The sequence below is a fragment of the Pelmatolapia mariae genome, linkage group LG5 (genome assembly GCF_036321145.2).
Source record: "Pelmatolapia mariae isolate MD_Pm_ZW linkage group LG5, Pm_UMD_F_2, whole genome shotgun sequence".
Lineage (NCBI taxonomy): Eukaryota > Metazoa > Chordata > Actinopteri > Cichliformes > Cichlidae > Pelmatolapia > Pelmatolapia mariae.
Window position 1 is genome coordinate 27735873 of NC_086231.1, and position 15618 is coordinate 27751490.

The following is a 15618-nucleotide window of genomic DNA, read 5'->3' on the forward strand; positions in this document are numbered from 1 at the left end:
CCGCGTCTTCGCCGCCAGTTTATCCAGTGTTCTCAGCCTGATCGTACCCGCCTCACTGTTCCTCTGTTTACGATCAGGCCCCATAAATTCACACATAGCACAGACTCACACAAGCTCCCACTCACCCGCTGTTTGTGCTGCTGGCATCCTTTTACAGTACTGATAGTTTGAACACCCAGGGAATATGCCTTCATAAAACACTCCTTGTTTAATTAACAGCCTGAGAGACAGATGAAAGGAAAAGGATTTTTTTTCCCTGCCTCTTCTTCCCTTTTTTTTTTTTTGCTCCTCTGGCCTACCTTTTCTGGCAAATTTGGAAAATACAAAATGATAAAAGACAAAAAGGAGAAACAGCTATCATGTTAGGATACAACATAGGAGATGTCCATCATTTGCAATGTACACTTGTAGTGTACATTGCATGTTTTGTCACACTGTTGTACTCTGTAATCGATCCTCTCATTCATTTACTCAAACATTCATCTGCACAGTCAGCCATATTATGTGCACTAGCTAAAGCTGCCTGTGTCAGCATCCGTGTGCAAAGTCAAGGACTCAAATGCATAACTTTAATACAATTAAAAACAGGTCACAAAGGGCGCCTGGCTCTACAGGCCGAAATTGTGTTTAGCCAGGCTAAACACAGTTTCCACATACAAAAAAAAAAAAAAAGTTGTGTATTTTAACCTTCTCTGGGTATCTACTTGGTATTCACAGTTACCCTTGAATGGTCATAGAAGAAACTGTGGTTCTTGGCACCTCTACTGTATGTTTGCTTAATTTTTAAGCCCCCAGATATTGATACCTGGCTGCACTGCGTAACCTCCACCCACTCCATGTCATAAATAAGAAACTACAAAAGTGGATGAGACTTTGTTCCTCAGCATCCTCCAAAATGAAACAATGCTAAATGAAAATATGAAAAATATATTTTGAAAAAGAGACTGCAGACACTCTGTAGAACCACACTCCAGACTCTTTTTATCTGGTAAATGATGGCTTTCCTAACTTCAAAGGGCAAACTCAACAAAACTCGATGACCCTTAGAAGCTCGACTCATCATCCACGTGGGCGCTCTGCAAGTTTACCAAGCTGTATGGGTGTTAAACATCTGAGGGCTCCTGGCAAACATCATCAGCTCCATAGAGAACTCACTTACGCCCAGGGCCTCTCACGAGTCACACCCCATTAAGATCAAAGGTCAAACGAAAAAGCCTTGTAGACCTTGAGAAGTAAAGTAGCGTACAGAATCACCACACAGACACACACAGAAAACATCCAGGGTTAAGTCTAGAGACTCCAAATCAGGAGGTCTGCTAGTGCTCAAGGGCCACTTCATCCCCCGTGTGTGTGTGTGTGTGTGTCTGTGCTTGAGAACGGGGGACGCTGACTCAGCGTGGAGCGGCTTATTTGACCGCAGTCAGTCTCGTGGGAGCGTTCAGAACATCAGGGGCCAAACTGCTCTGAGAGTCATGCGATAACCTCTGGTGACCTCTTTGTCTGACATCATCACTGACAGACAGATGTAAGCGGGGCGCTGGAGTGACTTCCCTTATATACACAAAGGGGAGATTTAGGGTGTTTGAAGGAAAAGAAGGACCTTGTGTCAGCTCGTGCAGTCAGGCAGTTTTCGCTCTAGTGTTTTTAGCGGTTTTTATGTTTCTTTCACACAAATGGATATACAGCATTTTCACAGTGACAGCTCTAATAAAAAAAGAAGGGAGAACAACCTCTAACTTGCTGCCAAAGTCAAACCCCAGAGTAGGAAGCAAAGCCAAAAAAACAAGTGCAACAGAATGTCTAATAATAACAAGGCATAGCTACCGTAAACGCGTTGACATCACACTGCTGCTGTTCTTATGGGTGACTCTGTACCAGTGACACAAATCAGACCCCACTTTAAAACTCCTTCACTCAGCAGACGTCACAGTGCTATTAGTCCCACAGTGCTTTCGCAGACTTGTGACATCAGCAGGGTGAAGTATGGGCGGGGAAATTTTGGGTTGGGTACACTCTTTAAGAAGATACCATCTGCTTCTGAGAAGCGTCTCTGCGAGTGTTTTGCTCACTTTGTACAGAGCTGTCTGTACTTTCTGTCCACACACAGAGGGCCGGACAAATACACAAAATACACAGCGATTAGAAGAAATGATGCACATAGCGAGCGTCAACATAAGCAGAAATTCTGGCGTTCTCTTAAATAAACGTATCCTTTCTGAGAGAACTGCTGTGTAAAAACATGCAGAGAGAAAAGCAAAAGAGGGTTTTTTTCTGCACAGCAGGCAGAGCAGAGAAATGTCCTCTGGGGTTCTTCCTCTTGAGAAGTCCCCATCAGAAAGTGGACAAGCTGGTCAATGGGGGTCATGGAGCATGCTCAGTGCTTCTTTCCCACAGAACTGCCTCAGTTTATGTCCTGGCTCCTACATACCGTGTAATGCTGCCCAGAGAACTGTCACTTCCTTGAAACCACTGGTCAGCACAGGCCCTGCCAAGTCAGCGATTTTATAACACATTGTTGGCCCGGGTTTGCCTTGAGAATATTGCCAAAACACAAAACCTGTGATAAGTTGATAGCAGTGTCTTTCTATTTTCAGGGGGGGGGGGGGGTCAGTAGTTATAAATAACCCCTTCCCGTGCGCCATTTACTCCCTCCGTCTCAAACTTGTGGCTCCGTGAGTCGCTCCAGGATGTATGTCCCCAGTCAGACATGCATGGGGAAGTACACGTTTGAGCTCACAGGCGTTTCACACCACACATCCGGCTCCGCCAGGTATGAGACAGACCACGTTCTCGTCCAGCCACAGCCCTGTCCTGTTAATCACCAGCCCACCACCCTTGCATTGTCCAACACAGGGTGGGATGTGGGTGTGTATTGGCAGTTACCTTTGACCCACTGGAGCAACTTATACACACACCTTTCACAGTCTTCATTCATCCCTTGATTGCCGGGCGTCAGATCCTGGACACACACGTGCTTACTCACACTTACCCTCAGAGGATACCCTGGAGAACGGAGAAGAATTCATGGAAGGAACACGGACTCTCTCTCCTTTACACACACACACACGCACAGAAACTTGTCCAATGCTCGTACAACATGAGAAGCATGCGACATCATCACTCAATAACTTTTATTGCTCAAGAAAATATCCTATGAATCAGAGTTTGCTGGCTTAAGATGCGGATTTCTAAACAGAAGCAGGAAGCGCTCCTGTTTGTTCTTCTGATCTTAGTACATGAAGTTTTTATGATTTCCCAACTGAAAGAGATCAGTCAGGATTTCTGGTACAAAACAGAGAAAAAAAATCCCCACCCCCTACCCCCTTTCCCAGCTTTCTTACACCCCTTTAAAAACTATTGAGACATCCTGTGGAGGATAACCATACTCACACAAAAATGCACTACAGTCACACGGTTGCCAATAACAACATAAAATCCACAAAGAAATCGAAAATATTAAATGCAGTTTCTTTTTCTCCATAGCTGTGCCCTCTGTGATTCACTGCCATGCCTCTACAACTGCACTGCAAGGATTTCCCGTGTAAGATCAGTAACGGGTACCAGGGAGATATTTTCTGTTTGAGCCTCAGGTGATAAAGCTGATTCCTGAGAATGGCAAACTTAACAGTAAATGTGGACTTTCTCCATCATCGACTGGCTATTGCCTTCTGTATTTTTACTGTAAATCTGGGCCTCTTACAGTGGCAGTGATAATAAAACCACTTTTTACTCCAGAGATGAATAAACAAAGACCGTCTTCTCACTGCTTTAATTTGCTAATCGCTGTTAACAAATAAAGAATTAAAAGGCACACATAATGCCCTCAAGGATATTTGTCACAGAGATGCATTCTTATAAACATTGCTCCCTCTCCCAAATCACAGCGACAAACGATGTTCTCTGTGTTTGTAGAAATCAAAAAAGAAGGGAAGATTAATGAAGAGCATCAGGTAACTCCTGTATTTTACCTGTAAGCCTCCTTGATTCATCTCCTCTCGCTTGAGGACTCAAACCGGCCTCTATCTTTCAAATTGAAACTGAAGTTATTTCTTTTGGGCTGCAGCTGCCATAAAAGGGTGCACAGATCACTGGTCCTTTCAGGTTTAGGGCCAGGACAACTCCTGAGATGTGAAACCAGCTTTTTAGCTGTTAAGTTCTGAATTCAGCAGCAACTTTGACTCCTGTGTGGTTCTGGTAGGCAGTCAGTCTATCAGATGTGATGTCAATGTGTTTATGGTAACTATATTTGATTTTCTGAAAATATCTGAAGATGGAAAAAAAAAACACTGAACTGAAAGATGAATAAATATTTTGTAGAGCTGAGGGAATCTACGAAGTGTTGTGACTTTATTGTTCCAGGTCAAACCTTTTTCATGCTTGGAATTTTACTGGAGAAATATGAATCATTGTTCTGAAAGAATACATTAATCTCTTTTCTATCTACATTTTAATGTTGCTGCCATTGATAATAGAGAAAGTCATCTCTTTGCTCCAGGATCTTCCATAGGTATAACTTTACTAACCTTAGTGGATTTGATTCACAGTTGTTGTTACTCAGTAATTAGCCAGTCATTCAGTTGCATAATATAACTTAAGCTGACAGAGATCCGACTGGGATCAAAATGTTAAGCTGTAAGTAATAATGCAATTTTTTCACAGGGAGTGATCCAGACCATGATGGTTAAAGCTCCCTATTTTAACTCTTTTTCACCTTTGGATGTGTATTAGAGGTAACTTTTGTCATATTCCAGCCATGCTTCCTGAGCTAAATGACTGGTTGTGCATCAGAAGTTAGTGAAGATCATCTCTGGGCTACTCTTGGAAAAACCCAGAACCAACTAAGGGTACAGCGGAGGTTGTCTAATGTCATCTTTATGGGGTAAAGAGTCAACAGTTCAAAAAATCCTTATTCATATTCTACTGGGCCGCTGTGCTGTCCATTTATTCTACCTTCAGTTCGATGTTTAGTTCAGATCTGTTCTAAGGCCGCCCTCTCTTTAAGCCAGCTTTCTCCCAATTGGGTGTCCCAAACAGCATTTAAGGCAAGGTCACCTTTCACAGTTAATGTTTTTTGATCATAGCTAACCCAATGTATTTTAAATATACGGGGGCACAGCTGTAGCTCATGGGTGGAGAGAGCTCTCTACCAATCACAAGGTCGGTGGTTCAGCCTTGGATGCTCCAGTCTGGTTGTCTAAGGAATTTTACTTGGACCTCCAGTTGCTCTCCGGTGCATTCATCAGCAGTGTGTATGAATATGTGTGTGAAAGTGTTAGATAAGTAAGCGTTTGTGTGAATAGGTTAATGAGGCATGTTTTATGGAGCACTTTGAGTGCTCAAAAATAGTAGAAAAGCACTATATAAGAGCTAGTCCATTTACCATTTAAAAATTCTATAGTTAGGTATTTATGCTGACACTACAGCTTCCTTTCTACAGTTAAAAAGAAAAGAAAAAAAATAACTTACTAGTTTATCACTAGATCTTCCCAGCTGTAAAAATCTACCTACTAGTTGGGATGCAGCCTGGTTTTCTGAAAGGACCGCCTTTGCGTGCCCACTCCAAAGAACCCAGTTTCCTCTGGTCAGCCACTTTACACCAGTAGAGCACACTCAGCAGGAAGTTTACAGCCACCACAGTCAACCCAAAGCATGTCTATCTTTGTTCAAGCAACCAAACAGTCTTTGTTCTGCGCAACAAAGAAGAAGCCCTAAAAACAGAGAGCACAGAGAGTGTATCAGGACTGTTTGGTGCCATGATACAACTCAATACTGCGCAGAAAACAACTACAGTCTCCAGATCTCCACAGCCTCAGGCACACTGACAATAATCAGGCCACACAAACTCTATCATTTGTGGAAATGTTTATTCCAAATGTATCTTTCATTATTTCTGCTTTGTATTATGCAGCAAGCCATTCGAGGTCAGAACGCAGATGTATATCTGATTTGTGTTTTTCTTGGCTGACTGCAGGCTTATTAGCATGCTGTGGAACTTCTTGCAATTCCCTCTGTGGTGGAGATCAACTGTGTGTATGTATGTTGCACTGCAAAAGCAATTTAATTTGTGTACACAGTATATATATACTGTATGTGTGTTGTATATGTTAAAGCTGCAAATCTGGGAATGCATTAAGTCAGTTATTGCCTTATGTTCTCTTAACTTTGTGTGGATTATGCATTCCAACTTTATCTCATTGTGTTTATGGGGCTCTCTAATACAAGCTGTCACTCCACATGAATCTTTGCTCTTAACCATAGCCTGTGAACTCCCTACAAAATGGTCCTTACAGTGGAGCTGCTGTTATAATGGGAACAAAAACTCTGAAAGGGCCCATGAGAAATCACTTAACTTGTGTTGGCTCAGCATAATTCTGTAGTGGGTTCTGCTGATGACTGTGTGTCCGGTCCTCACAGCCTGTCGTTAACTCTGCCGTGTTAAAGATGAACTAGCACTTTGATGTAGTGATGCATAAAGGGCCATGGAAAACGCACCGTGCAGTGGTTGGGTCATAACTCAACTTGAAAGCAAACCATGTGTTAATTGTCCGTGAGTGTGTTTGCTGGATAGACGCACAGTGTATATAGGGAGGCATGCAATCATTCTTTTTCATGTAGTAAACACTGAATCGACCCACGCAGGCCTTCCAGCCCTCTTTGCAGCCTAAGCTAGAAGACTTTTATATCACTCATTAAAGGAAACAGCCTAAGAGGCCTTATACAACCTTTGGCATTTGGCAATCTGTGATTTGAGTGTGCAGAGCTTCCAAAAAAAAAAGAACACCAAGTGTGTTCAACTCCACTGATAAGATTCATCCTCTTATCCTTTGTACAGTGAGGCCAGTGTATTACCAGACGGTGTGTGTTCTTTAAAATCCAAACAGGTCAACGGAAAATGGGAAACCCTGAACCACCGAGAACTATGTATACTTCAAGAAGCACTTGAATATCCAAACACAAGCAACAGTAGAGGGCGTCTCACCACAATATCACTGACCCAGAGTCAGCATTTGCCCCAGTGGCATCTGCTCACACTCTGTTAGACTGAATCAATACTGTGAACAAAGAAGCTTCAGATGGTCATCTCCTCTCCAACCCTGGCTTTGATGAATACAGTCAAACACACATATATGCACAGAAATTCCTTCGGTGACATATTGATCCGTTTCTCTGATGGAGTCCTTGGCCTCAGATGTGTGACACACTGGCAGGGAACCCAAGGTTTTATAATGGAGAACGGGGGTGGGAAACGCAGATTGCTCTTCTTTTCAAGCATCAGTCACACTCAGCTTCGTGAGTTATGGTTGGCGAGGTGACGGCATGTTTACAGCATTTGCCACAAATCTGAAAACAGTCTGTTCACACAGCTTTGAGGGCATAAGACTGTGATGTCTTAAACTGGCCACAAGATGCCACTGTGGGACACAAACCTTAACTGATGATTTTCCCTATCGACGCTGTGCTGCTGAGACAGCATTTTATAATCATGCTTATGTTTGTAAAATCTTTTCATTTATAAATCTGATATAAAGTAATCTGTCTTTTTTCAAGACAAGTGGTGGTTTAATTCTTTTTAACAAGTGCAATGTAACCACAGTAGCACCACAGTACCACTGTAGCAACTACAGTATTTAAACAAAAGTTTTTTTTTGGCATATTCCACATTAGAAACCAAAGAAAGTTGTAGTTTTCACTTTATTTTTTTCAATTTTTGCCAATACATAAAACGTCCAAATTGATTTTCAAGAAAGCTGATGCACAATAGGATCAATAATATATTGCCTGTCTATTTTACCTTCAGAAATCTGAGTTTCATGTCATATTTTTCTTTTTTGGTTTTCCAAAAACCATCTGATGTAACTCTCAGCTAAGAGTTTGTGAAAGTCTAATCTATTTTTATTAAAGTTTAAAATATTCCAAAGGAAGCATCTTAAATTTCCCGTATTGCAGCGGCTGTTTTTGTTTACTATTTTAATTACTGTTATGCTTTCAAACCCTAACATACTTAACCAAAGAACGGGTTGCCAACCCAAAATTGCAACAACCCTGATGAACAACAAGAGTTTTACCTCTGCCAAGAAAGCTTTGTGATTGATATGTCCATCTTTTAGCTAGAAGTGATTCATTTTTTGAGTTTATCTGAAGCCTTGAGTTTAATTTTTATCATTGTGGATTATGGCAACATTGTACATTTTGGATTGTATCTTTACAAATACAAACTCTGTATGTACTTGTAGTGCTGGTCTTGATTGTCTGAAGAAAATGTAAAAACTAATCTGCAGCTGGATAGCCTTTTATATCCAGGAATGCCATTCATGGATAGTATGAGAGGAATCTTCAGCCTTGTTGGAGGTATGCTGCGCTTCTTTAATAATGTCAAGTTACCAGTCATAATATAATAATTGTACCAGTTTAAATTACATGAGTCATTTCACAGAAGAATTGGTGGAAATGATTAACAAGTGTGGAATATGAGGATATTATTATTTGTTGCTCTCTAGGCCCGGATTTTATAACGGAAGCCATAGCAACGTTGTGCAGGTTATACAGTTACAAACACTGAGTCGTTGCAGCTCAACTCCTTATGAAAATGTGTGTAAGTAATTAATTTATTCAGCTAATCAGCCGAGCTCAGATAAGCAGGCTTTTTGACTTGTAATAAAACACCTGCATTAAAGATAAATTGCAGCTTAATAACTGCTCGTTAAAATACATTTGATTTTTACAACATTTTTGCATTTTTTTATACATTTTCTAGAAGATATTGGGATTTTAGTGTTGTGCCTTTAAAATAAATATCCTTTTTTTTTTTCAAATGTTAGACTAGAATTTCAGCTAAATTATTAAATACAACCTGATCTATGACAGACTAAGTTAGGTGGCAGTGCAAAATTTTTCACACTGCCAGAACATTGTGATTTTGTGTCCTCAGCTGCTTCTTCTAGCACTAAACCTGCTTCTCTTCAGCACTGTCTTTGAAGTGTCACAGGAGTGTTCTGGGAGTTTTCTGCCATCTCATCAGCAAAAAGGAAAACCAGCACTCATCCACTCAGAATAACAATAATGAAGCCACTTCAGCTGGATCCTCCACATCAGCCAGGTCAAACTGTAGAGCTCTTACTCCCTCTACTTATGTGGCCAACCGGTGTTGTTTTTTTCAGCCGAGGGACAAATTACACTCTGTGAGAGCTCATTTGAAGACATGACTGTAAATCAAGGAAATTTTTTTTTCTTAAACAAAAACCCAACATCACCGAGACACCTAGTGGCCAGCTACTGAAACGGTTTACTGTCTATCAAGACCCTGAAATAGTTTATCACAACCTCATATAGCCTGAAGGAGCAGCAGCTGTTTGCAGGAGTTCTTATTAGGAATAACACGAGTTAGTCTTGAAACACCTGCAAGCCCATTTAAACACGCCTGTCATAGCCTAATTACAAAAAAGCAGTCAGCCAGTAGGAGATCCAGATAATTTTAAAGATTACAAATTCAAAACTTTGTGTGTCATATACAGTCCAAAAACGACTCCTAACCTAAAATACATGAACTTTGGATTCCAGTGCTGTTCTTAGTGCATTGGTTTGATGTACAGTAAGTATTAGAATATTTGATTACAATGTAAAAATGTCAGCTGAAGAAATTTTTGCTTTTGCTGGAATATATTACAGCCCATTGTCCAAAAACGATTGGACCCTATACGAAAATTTACAAATTTTATAAACTCATATTTTATCAAGGAGAACATTAAAAAAAACATATGAAATGTTTAAACGTAGAAAATATCCCAGTTTACAAAAAACATTAAACATTTTTGAATTTAATGGCAGTAATGTGATTCTCAACTTTTTTGAGATGAAGTCACTAAAAAAAGAAAAAAGAGCAAGAAAAGTGAGCGGTACAAAAAAGAAACAGCTGGAGGGAAATTAGGTTAACAGGCAACAGGTCAATAACATGCTTGGTTGTAAAAAAAGAGCATCTTTGAGAGGCAGCATTTCTCAGAAGTGAAAACTGGCAGCGGTTCAAGAATCTGCAAAAAATAAAAATAAAAACAAACATATCTTCAAATTTCAGAATAATATTCCTCAATGTACAATTTCAAAGACTTTGAATATTTCATCATCTACATTACAAAATATCATGAAAAGATTATGAAAATCTGAAGAAATCTCTGTGCATGCAAAAAATCCATATTGGATACCCAATATGGAAATATTGGGTATCCAATATTTCCATATTGGAAATATTGGACAGTGACCTCTGAGCATTGGCTCAGAAATCACTGTCCGTGAACACTATTTTCTATGCCATCCAAAACGCAGGTTAAAACTCAAAGATGCTATGATGTGAAAATGGTTCAGGAGAAAACCTCTGCAGTCAGTCAATCCACACTCAATTAAAAAACTTATTTTTGGTCCTCATAAACATAAAGCAACCATTTCGAATGACATTCAACTGAAATATATGAAATCAAAGATTAATTACATGGAAAATGTACATGTAATCAGATTACTTAAAGTCAACATTTAGAACATAAATGTAGAATTAGTTTTGGAAAATATGGATGCTCCATCCTTCCAACTAAAGAGGAGAATGACCATCTGGCCATCAAAATGACTATTTTTCCTTAAAATTGTAAATCTTTTCCTTTTCCTACTTTTTTTTTTTTTTGCCTGATCTAAAAACGTTGCAAATCACATTTTTGGCATCCAGTTCATAAATGTATTAACATGTGTTTTTAGGTACATTTTCCCAGGTTAAACATTTGATATGGTTTCGGTTTTCTATTGTGAATAAAATATGGGTTTAAGAGATTTAATTGCATTGCATTCAGTTTTTGGCAATTTTTTGAAAGCAATTTTCCTGCTACCCCGTAGTCTAGTGTTCTCCTCCACCTCTGGAGGTGTTCTGGGCATGTCTCACCAGGAGGAGGCCCAGGGTTGACCCAGGACACGCTGGTTATATCTCTCAGCTGGCCTAGGAAGACTGGACAGAAACAGTCAAAGGTAAACAGTTTCATCACCAAACAGAATTACCAACTGTAAGATCTGAGTTGCTCATTTGTGGAACCAGGAAAACATTTTAAAACACACACAGAAGTATAAATTATATGTACATGTGTTGCCTGAGCATTACAATAAAAAGATTTGGCAATTTTTTTGGAAACAATTTTCCTGGTACCCCCGTAGTCTAGTGTCCTCCTCCACCTGGTTTCAGTCTCCACTCCTGACTCTCCTCTTCTGTCGTGTCCTACGTATGTGGTTCTGCAACTCAGGCCAGAATTCTACTCTGCTTTATTCACTTTCTCTCCAGTTACCTGAGTACCTTGTACTTGTGCTCGTCTTCTCCCTCCTTGAAATCCCACTCTCACTCTGTCTCAGATACTTGCCAGTCTTGGAACTTGTGGGAAACTGGAAGCTTAGACTTTTTGCTGGAAGAGTGGAAAGCCATACCTGCACTGTAGTTTAAAGAATACTTAACTGAGTGAAGTCTCGGTCTCTGGAAAACCAAATTTGAGCATTACCTGCTGTTGCACAGTCCTGAAACCTGCATTAAAACTTTTTAAGCAATTTAATCAGTGTCCTGCTATTGAGTCCTTGGATTAAACCCTAACAGCATTACAGAATACCAGAGCATCACTGTATTATCATGCACATATTATAGTGTATATATATATATATATATATATATATATATATATATATATATATATATATATATATATATATATATATATATATATATATATATATATATATATATATATATATATATATATATGTGTGTGTATATATATTCCGGTACTTTTTAATTGCTAGATAGTGCCAATATTCATTTCTTCCATTTCCACCATACAATGGTGCATAAAAATTACAGATCGGTGCATTAAAATTCACCAGATGGTGGAAAATTAAGTATCAAAATTTCTTGAAAGACTGTAGGCCCTAATGTGTTTTCCTCCAAAGCTAAAGCCAAACCTACACTCCTGTTGCCAGGTGCTATTTATTAATGTATGAAGGTTACCAAAAAAGAAGTATATTCAAGCATTGCAAAATATGCCTGCTGTCCATTTGGTATCATCTGCATGCCGAGTAATGGAATACAGGTGTTTGGTACTTGAATAAAGGGATTTAGCCTTGAGAAGTAGTCTCATCCAAAAGATGTTTAAGAACAAGCCCGGGTGTAGTTGTGAATTCAGTTCACATCATTAGAACTGCGAGCGCTATTATCCAAGGACCACAGCCTCCTGTGTCTATGAATTTGTATAACACTCAGAACTAATAAATCCAATGTAAAAGGCATTACTAGAACTTGTTCAGCTCTATGTGTATGAATGAGAATAGTCTATCTCAGGTCTTTTTGTTTCCTCCTTTTCCAAATTCCTCACCCAGTTAGCAAAACTCTCACTACTCCTTTTGTACGTTGCCAAAGTAACGCTCACTCCCTCTCTCCTTAGCTCCTTTGAAGCAACTTCAGAGCATCAATATTTAACCTGACATTGTCAAAACTAAAAAAAGAAATGATGCTGAAGGGAAGGCAGCGCTTTGAAGCATGTTTGCCTGTAGACCTGCGCCGAACATGACTGATTTCCTCTCTGAGTTTGTTGACAACACAGGCAGGCAGTGTGGATCATACAGTCGTAACACACACATTACAGTCATTACTGAGTGAGCGCTTGATTACATAGCAACTAATGGGATGTGGTGTTAACCTGATGGATTGCTCACAATGGCACAGAACAGGAAGGCTACATCACATGCGTGATGGACTGTTCATGTGTCCTCCTTCTGCTGACAGGACAGGGCGGCCAATCTCACATGTAATACTGACAGAAGGAGGCTTGACCACGATAAACGAGCAAGTTGTGTCCCGTGAGCCCATTGCAAAGTAAAACTCAAAGGTACCATGAACAGAAGTGGCAGATTTGACTCATACAAATGAGTGCAAATAGTGCGGCGCAGAGTAGAGGAGGAAATCTCGAATGAGTTTGCCGCTCGCTCTAGCTTCGCTCATTAAAGTTGAAAAATTAATGACCACCGACTATGTTGTAGTGCATATTCACCCCCCACAAACCAAGATGTTACATTACCTTTCAAACAAAATATTTCACAGTGAGCATCAGTAGCTGTGCACATCACCATTCAAATGCACTTCCTGCACGTCAGCACTTTCAAAAGCAGCAGACTTTCAGACTAGATACTGTGGATCTGTTCAGAGCGCAAACATGTGGGCGATAATGCGTGTCAGCACCGCATCTGGATGAGGACACGAGTGAAGGTTACGTGTAGGGCTACTGGTTCGAGCTTTTGTCTCGTGTGTGGTTTTAATCAGTATTGTCTAGTATTAATATTTCAGTATGCATTTCTTTTTTTTTGTACAGTTGTTTGGGGTCTATGACACACCCAGATGTGACCCCATAAACCTTTGGAAACAAATGCATAAGACATAAATCACGTGCATCTTTTGAATGAGAGAAATACATTTTCATGTGTGACAACTGATATCTGGAACATGAAGGTCCCAGACCTAATTTGACAAGGGCCAAATTGTGGGCAACATTCTGCTAGGAAACGTTGGGTCCTGCCATCCACGTGGATGTTACTTTAACCCATCCCACCAACTGTATCTTAACATTTTTGCAGACCATGTACGTGCTTTCATACTCCATATGCATACTGTGAAGGTGTCTTTTGAGATGTCAGGCAAAGTGCCAATGATAGAAGCCTTCTTCTTTTTTAATTTAACAAGGAAATTGCAAGAAATTAAAAAAAACAAAAAAACAACTTACAACAAAGAAAGATCTGAATCAAAATGCTCAAAATATGGTGTAGAAGAAAGTCTTCCTGAAGTAACCATGACCAAATGGCCTCACACAAAGTTTTTCAAATGAATCATTCAACAGTGCAACAGGAAAGCTGACATCTCCACATGCATTTCTTATGAAAGTATAACTATTTCATTGCCTCAGCTCAGAGCACCTTTCAGTGGGCCACTTCTCTTCTGAAAGGGAACAAGACAATCTGAAAATTCTATTATTCTTTCCATGAGGTGTTAGCCATACCTTTGATCAGGGGAACTGCATTCAAGGGGACAGACCTGAAAAAGACTTGACTTCACGCACGCTAACTGTGCAAAGTGAGAGATTTATTCATTAGACACTCACGCATGGACACGTTTGAGCAAAGGAAAGCCAGAGGTGATGCCTCAGGGGCAGGCAAACGTTCAGTGTCTTGGCATTGCTGAAGGAGTGGTCATTCAGGGGACACGAACCCTCCACTTATGAAGTCACATATGGGACTTCAAGATCAAATCACAAGTGATATTTTGTCAACTTAAACTTAAATAAGACTTCCTCTGAATGAGCCCTGATTCTGATGCATGCCTCAGCTCTCGAGTGCTATTACTGGAGTCCACCGATCCTCTTTTAAAGAAAACAAATAAGTTTCAATATAATCACACGCCTCACCCACAGCAGCAACACTTGCACATAAATGAGTACTTACAGTGCTGTGCAAAAGTCTTTACATTTTGCTTTAATGGAGTCAGACTTTCTTGTACTTTTTAAAGCTGTCTTGAGCAACAGTTCTCCAGGCTTTCAGATCGTCTTTCAAAGTTTTTCTTTGGACATTGGTTGCTTTTACACTCATTTTCAGTCCAGTCTTCGACCATTTTTCAGATGTAATTTCCTTTTTGTTGTTCATTAAGTCACGTAATACTGACCGATGAATCTTTCAAACATAAAAAAGCCCCCTACCTAAGATATAAACCAGTGCTGTGTCTACTCATAAAACACAAACAAAAGCCCCCCCCTCGTGTACTGCAGATGAACAGCACCTGAAAGTCAGGCCTTTAAGAATTCGAATAGGAAAAAACAGCAAAGACCTGACACAGGACCTGAGAGATGTATCTGGCCCGTAAGTTGATTCATCGACTGTTTTCTGAAATGGTCTCATTGAAAGAGTGCCTGACAATAAGCCATTCATAAGGAAGGGAAACTGGGAGAAACTGATTTTCAGTTTCAAAATAAGTGACAACAAGTCTGATGGAGCGATGTCTCCAGATTTGAACTTTGTGGTACAAAGGCCCGGAGAAGAAGTACAACAGTGAGTGTTTACAGCCATCTGTAAAACAGGCTGTGTGATGGTTTGGGGCTGTATTTTGGGGAATTATCTTTGGACTATTTAAAACATTTTGGACTTTTTAAAAGTATTCACATAGTTTAGTCCGGAATAAAGTAGAAAATGGAGCAGCTCACCAACAATGCAACCTCAAAAACCTAAAGTTCTACCAATGGGAAAGGCAGCTGCCACAGATGTTAACATCCAGGTCTGCATTCAAAATGTAGACCACAGAAACCACTGGGCAATGCCACGGTGGATATATCCATCTTTTATATACAGTCTATGTATTAGTGAGCATTTTAAAACACATGGAAGAATATACACACCCTCAATTACAGAACTACTTCTTGTACTCAGAGACAGTCCTGCATGCAAAAAGAAGCATATATAATGATTGAAAACACAGCTAGTAAACAGTTTTTTTTGGCATATAAAATATTAATTTTGAAATTTTTTAAATGTCAAGTTCTATCTACAAATTAGCAAGTGTTAAATATCCCA